The following is a 6,227-nucleotide window of genomic DNA, read 5'->3' on the forward strand; positions in this document are numbered from 1 at the left end:
TACGAAATGGTTCATAAAATAGTTTTTTTTTTTTTTGGAAAACAATTTTAAACCTTTTTACAGTATGGTGACTAGAATTTCTTAATTAGTAAATAAGTTCTTCTTGAAGTCACATTACGTCCAAATTAATATTAAACCGAGTCGGGCCGAAAACATTTCGGAGAAACGCTTTCAGTACGTGTTCTTCATTCACCAGACTCCAACCCGAGATTCGAGTCGATGGGAATGGAACAGTTTATTGGAAGGGAAAATGTAAGACCTTAAAAATTGTATCCAGCACTTGCGGGTGAAATTTAATGAGAGAAAGAGTACATTGAATATCAATGCAAATATTCCCAAAGGACAAATCATGGCGAGTACTCTGTCATATTAAGAACAAAATCCATTAAAACACCAGGGAATAATTATTGATGGAGACTTGAAATGAAATCTCTTCCCCTCTCCTTTGCAATCTTATCTTATTGCCCATTCCACACAAACAAATGGGACAAAATAAATATATATATATATGTATATATATGTATACATATGCTTCTTAAAATTAAAATAAGAAAATCAAGAAGGGGCAGATCGTGTAACTTCATTACTTATCGAGTATGAAACATATGTAAAATTTCATGAAGAAATTACACGACCGTTTTATAAGATTAAAAAAACACTGTACATACACAAAGTTTGTTTAACGTCATAAATTTGTTATTTTAATTTTTTACTTAGGATATCTAGTTAATTAATTGTGCGATATCAAATATGGGTTGATGTTTTATAGCAAAATTTTAAATGGATAGAAGGTATATATCCTCAATTCTTGCTCAACCATTCTGATTTATGAAATATTACAACGTTGGACCTGGAACTTTCATGTGGGTCAACTCACAATGTGAGCCCTATAAATTTGTACCTTTTTTTTTTCGATTTAGTAATTTTCAACTAGAATGGTTACCTCGGAAATTGATAATGTGCTTAAAAAAAATAAAAATTTATATCAGACGGTCTCACTGATCGTATTTTGGGAGACAGATCTCTTATTTGAGTTATCCATTAAAAAATATTATTTTTTATGCTAAGAATATTACTTTTTATTATGAATATCGGTAGGGTTGACCCGTCTCACAGATAAAGATTCGTAAGATCGTCTTACAAGAGACCTACTCATAAAAAAATGATGACGAATTGTTGACGGTGGAAAAAACTAAAATTAATAATAATAATAATAATAAATTAGTTGACTAAGATGTTAATCAATAACATGATAAAAAAATGTCTAATGTTTAACTAAAGAATCTGCGTAAGAACTAACCTTGCATTAAAAATTTCTTTTTAACAGTGAAGAGATGCATCAAATTAGTACTTGAGGAAAGCTCTCACCGCACAAAGCAACCTATGTCTACCCAAATGCAGAAACCACCAGTAGCATTGCCAGAATCTATCACATTATCAGGCAAGCTATCACCACTGATGGCTGCCGAAATGTGGTTCGATGATGCTTGCATACTAGACGTGGATTACTTTGTGAAGACACTTTCAAGCATAAAAGGGAAGGGGGTTAGACCAGACTTAGTGGGTGACTGGGTTCAATCATCACACATTATGCTTCCAAATGGCTCCCAGATATGGCTGCAGATGAGTCGGAACGAACCATGGCCAGTTTCGAACACTCCCCCGAAAGTATCACAGCTTCATGTATGAAGAAAAGGTTATTCATTGAAACTTTGGTTGGGATTCTTCCACAAGAAAAAGATTCAATCCCTTGTAACTTCTTGTTACGGTTGCTGCGTGTGGCTAACATGGTGAACGTGGACGCCAGTTGTCTCGAGGAGCTGGAGAAACGAATTTCTTGGCAGCTCCATCAGGCTTCTTTGAAGGAGTTGATGATACCTTGTTTTAGTCACACTTGTACTACACTTCTTAATGTTGAGTTAATTCTTCGGCTGGTTAAGAAATTTTTGAGTTCGGATGAACTTTCGAGGACCGAATCTGCCCTTTCGAAGGTGGCCAAACTTGTTGACTGTTACCTCGCAGAAGCGGCTGTGGATTCACAATTGATGTTGACGGAATTCGTGATTCTTGCTGGAGTGCTTCCTAGCTACGCACGCTCAACTGACGATGGCTTGTATCGAGCCATTGATACGTACCTTAAAGTGAGCCAGCTTTTATGTCTCCGTGCTGTGATTTTTTTTATCGTTTGTTTAATCTGATCTTTATATTCAACATTTTCTTGATTCATGACATTACAATGCTTAGCCTATTACCACAAATGAATCCAAATCCGAAATGTCAGTTTATTATTGGTTCATGAAGTTTGATAAATGGTCTTTGTGAGAGTTTTGTATTGTCACCAGCACAAAATCTTCATTGCGTCGACGTCTTTTTAAAGGTTCTTATAGCATACATAATAATGCATACTTGGCAAGTTTTATCTAACAAAAATCATATCAATACACTAGCCACATCCCGGGGTTCCGAAGCAAGATAGAAAGAGACTCTGCAGCCTAATTGACAGCAGAAAGCTCTCATCCGAGGCGTCCCTTCACGCTGCTCAAAATGAGAGACTCAAGTTCTCCTCTCAGAGCAAAGCAAGGTTACAAAGCAGATAGAATGGAGCGGATCATTGAGCGGAGCACGAAGCCCGGGGATCCTCGGGCTCGAGCTCCCGGCACGGTGCCATTCGAAGCGTGAAATGAACGTGCAACAAATGGAGATCAAGAGTGAAAGAAGATGTCCTCAGGCTACAGAACCAATGCATTGTTATGCAGAGACAGATTGAGAAAATGTTGGAGAAAAAGAAGGGCTATTTTAGTTGGAAGAGGCTCGGGTTTCCGGTGTTCAGGGCCAACAAAGTCGGAGGGGTCGAGAGAGAGGGCGAACTCGTGGTCGGGGGGAAAACAGCCGGGGACACCAAGCCGAGACTTGTGAGAGGTAGAACGTCCACCAAGTGGCGGTACTCCGTATCCTGAAGACGTGGTCGACCAATCAGTTCAGTGGTAGCCAATCGTGCTTGCATAGACTTGTAATAATATATAGTATGCTTATTTAGTTATTTACATTTCATAATAATAAACCTTTTGCCTGTTTATCTTTCCACTTATCCGATCCTATCATTCGGTGATAGTGGCCCCAAGAGTGTTCCAAACGAAACAAATGCGTTACTCATGTATGTGTAGCCTAAACATAACAATCGTATCTTTGGGCAGCATAACTGTGAACATCATAACTTTACTATATATAACATGCATAACTTACACGAGCCAAAGATTTATATATTATTGTTGGAATGTCGTTTCTCGTACACAAGACGTAACGGAAATTAAAATTTTTTTTTGTTTTCAACGTTCAAATTGTTTCTTGGACGTCATATGAATTAAAACATACATATGACGTGTAGATCAGTTTACCTTTGTGTATTAACGCTGGTTCCAAAATATTCTAGATTTTATGCGGAGATAGTCCTTTTTGTAAATTCCTTTCAAACGGAACTCCTTCATTTGATCGTCTAATCAAGTCCACGATCAGAGACTGAATTCCTTGTTTGATTGCATTAGAGTTCTCAAACAATTTTGCGTTGAGACTGGATCACCAAAATTTCAGAAATCTGGCAGTGATGGGCGGCACACGGTTGAAGGGCTTCAAGAAAATTGTGGTGAGATTTTTAATCAATTCTAGACTCCTCTAGAATATTCAATGAGATTAATGTAAATATAGTAATCACAATTATTAACATTATTATTATTTAATTAGTAGATTCAAAATTTACTAAATAAATAATTTTGAACTCAATATAACCACGATCGACGATCAGACACCGTCGATATACATATGATACAATCTTGTTCATATAATGAAAATTGAGAATTTCGAAAATCAAAATTTTCACTGATGATACAGTTTTGTGAACTCTTATACTGAAAACATGCATTTCCAATCTCCTTATTTAATTAGCCCTTAAACAACTTACACAACTTTCAATGCATGAAATCCACTTATAAACTCCTTTATAAATAATTAGCTTGATATCCATCAAGTTACAGTCCTGTTAGGATCGGTTGGGTGTGATGAAGTGTTTAGAAGGGGGGTTGAACAAACACTTGACAATTTTCTCAATTTTTCGATGGATGAATAAGTTAAGTGATAAACTGAATTCAGGAATTTTGTTGTCAATGTCAATCAATTTAACTTAATAATAGTGCGGAAATAACTGAAAGATAGATAGAATAAAAAAAATAAAACAAGCAACACAAGATTTGTGGATGTTCGGAGATTTCAAACACTCCTACGTCACCCCTTATATCACGAGGATATGATATTCACTAAAAGGATTTGATCTATACAATGATTTGTACAAACTCACTTCAGTTTGGACTTAACAATGACAAAACTAAATTCTTAGTATCACTAAAATTTGTATCAATACTCTACTAATGTATTTTCTAAGCACAACTGGTCTTGCAAAGATCGAATAAAACAACAATGAATGTTTGTGCTTGAAGCTCAAAGTATAGCCTGAAAGCTTTGGATATGTATTATAAGTGTGAACTTTTGTAAAACTGAGCTTTGAAAGAATATGCGTAGAGTTCTGACTGAAAAGCTTGATAATCGGATGACTCAATTAACTACGTCTGTGTTGTGTTATTCTTTCGTATCTTTCTCAGCTGATCTTCTCGGATATTTTTAAGCTTTGATTCCAACGGTAACAATGAATGTATTTGAATCTTTATATCCACTTGTATAGTCATGTCAACATTATTCTAACAGTCGTATAATGTATCTTTTCTGAAATGCGGCGTTCCCACTGCTTCTGTACAAACTGTCGGTTGTTGGCTACGTCCTTAACTGATGACGTGTAAAGTTGATAAAATCAGTTGAGTTCTTTAGCGATATGATTAACTGATTTGTGTGTAACTGATCAGTCTCAACTGATTGTAGTGTAACTGATCACTCTCAGATTATCGTTAAGTTGATAACATAGTTCAGTTAGTTTCGTTCAGTTCAGTTGCCTAGAATTATATATGCATTAATATTCAGTTTAGGAAACTATTAGTTTACGAATCTTCAGTTCAGTTACCTTCAGTTTTCTTGATCAGTTGTTCAATTTTTTCACGCTTAATTTTTCAAACTCCGAAGTTTAGTTTCCAACAATTTCCTCCTTTTGGTGTTTGAAAAAACTTAGAATATATGAACTGATCAAACTAAATCTTGTAGATAAAATAATCTTTTATTGATAACTCTTTCAATGTATAGATTTGTACAAAGAATGAAAGAATTTCTGAATGAAAGAATCTTCTTTCATTGTACAAATTCATACAAAGAATAAAAGAATAACTGACTGAAAAATTTGCCAAAACTCTCAACTGAATAAAGATGATGTCTTCTAATTGATCTGGACTTCTTCATTTCTTTGCTCTTTTATCAGCTGGTTCTTGATCAGTTGGTTGACTGGATCTTTTCTTAGCAACCGATCTTTTCTTAGATAGAAATTGTGCAGACTGGACTGAATATCTTCTATCATAGTATCAATAGCCATGGTTAATTGAGGAGAAAAGGCTTCAGACGATTCTAGGTTCTTGCTCCATGTCTTCTTCATTGAAAATGACCAAGGCCCTATTTGGTGATTCAGTCACAACTGTAACCATTTTTAGAATAATTTCTTCAACTACCTTATGTTGAGGTTCTTGAGGTTGGGTGGTGGTCCGAGCAGCAGTAGAGCTGGTAGGCTCTTCAGTTGGTTTGTCAGCTGACATTTCAGTTAGCTCTTCAGTTGGCACTGCTTCAGTTGGTTCTAAGTGCAACAGAGCGATGTCAGCTTCAATTTGAACTCCTTGTTCAGTCGTGGCAGGCGACTGAACTGGTTCTACAACTTCTAGTATTACAACCTCTGAGGGTGATTGTTCAATATTGATTAGGTCTTAAACTGGTTCATTAGTTCTAGCATTCAGCTGGATGTCAGCGGCAACTGATTGCATTACTTCATCGACGTTTGCCAGTGACAACTCATCGTCAAAGAATAGTTGAAGACCTGCTGGAGGAGATTGAAGAGCAGAAGATGACGGCTGAGCATCCTTTGAAGAAAGGTCGGTTGCTTGCTCAGATTGTTCAGCAACTGCTTCCTTGGATGACTCTGGCTAATGAGTTGAGGGTTCAGCCCGTTCTTCTGATGATTGACTTTGGGAATTAGCTGGTATAATAAATTCTTGTCACATTTCCCAATCTTTGATCTTCATCTGAAATGA

At 36.2% G+C, this 6,227-nt stretch overlaps 1 pseudogene; it reads left to right on the forward strand.

The window, feature by feature from the left end:
- The first annotated feature begins 1,305 nt into the window (after nt 1-1,305).
- On the forward strand, nt 1,306-3,111 carry LOC142541022 (root phototropism protein 3-like; annotated as a pseudogene).
- The last annotated feature ends 3,116 nt before the right edge of the window (nt 3,112-6,227 follow it).

This window comes from Primulina tabacum, chromosome 3, assembly GCF_025594145.1.
Source record: "Primulina tabacum isolate GXHZ01 chromosome 3, ASM2559414v2, whole genome shotgun sequence".
NCBI lineage: Eukaryota > Viridiplantae > Streptophyta > Magnoliopsida > Lamiales > Gesneriaceae > Primulina > Primulina tabacum.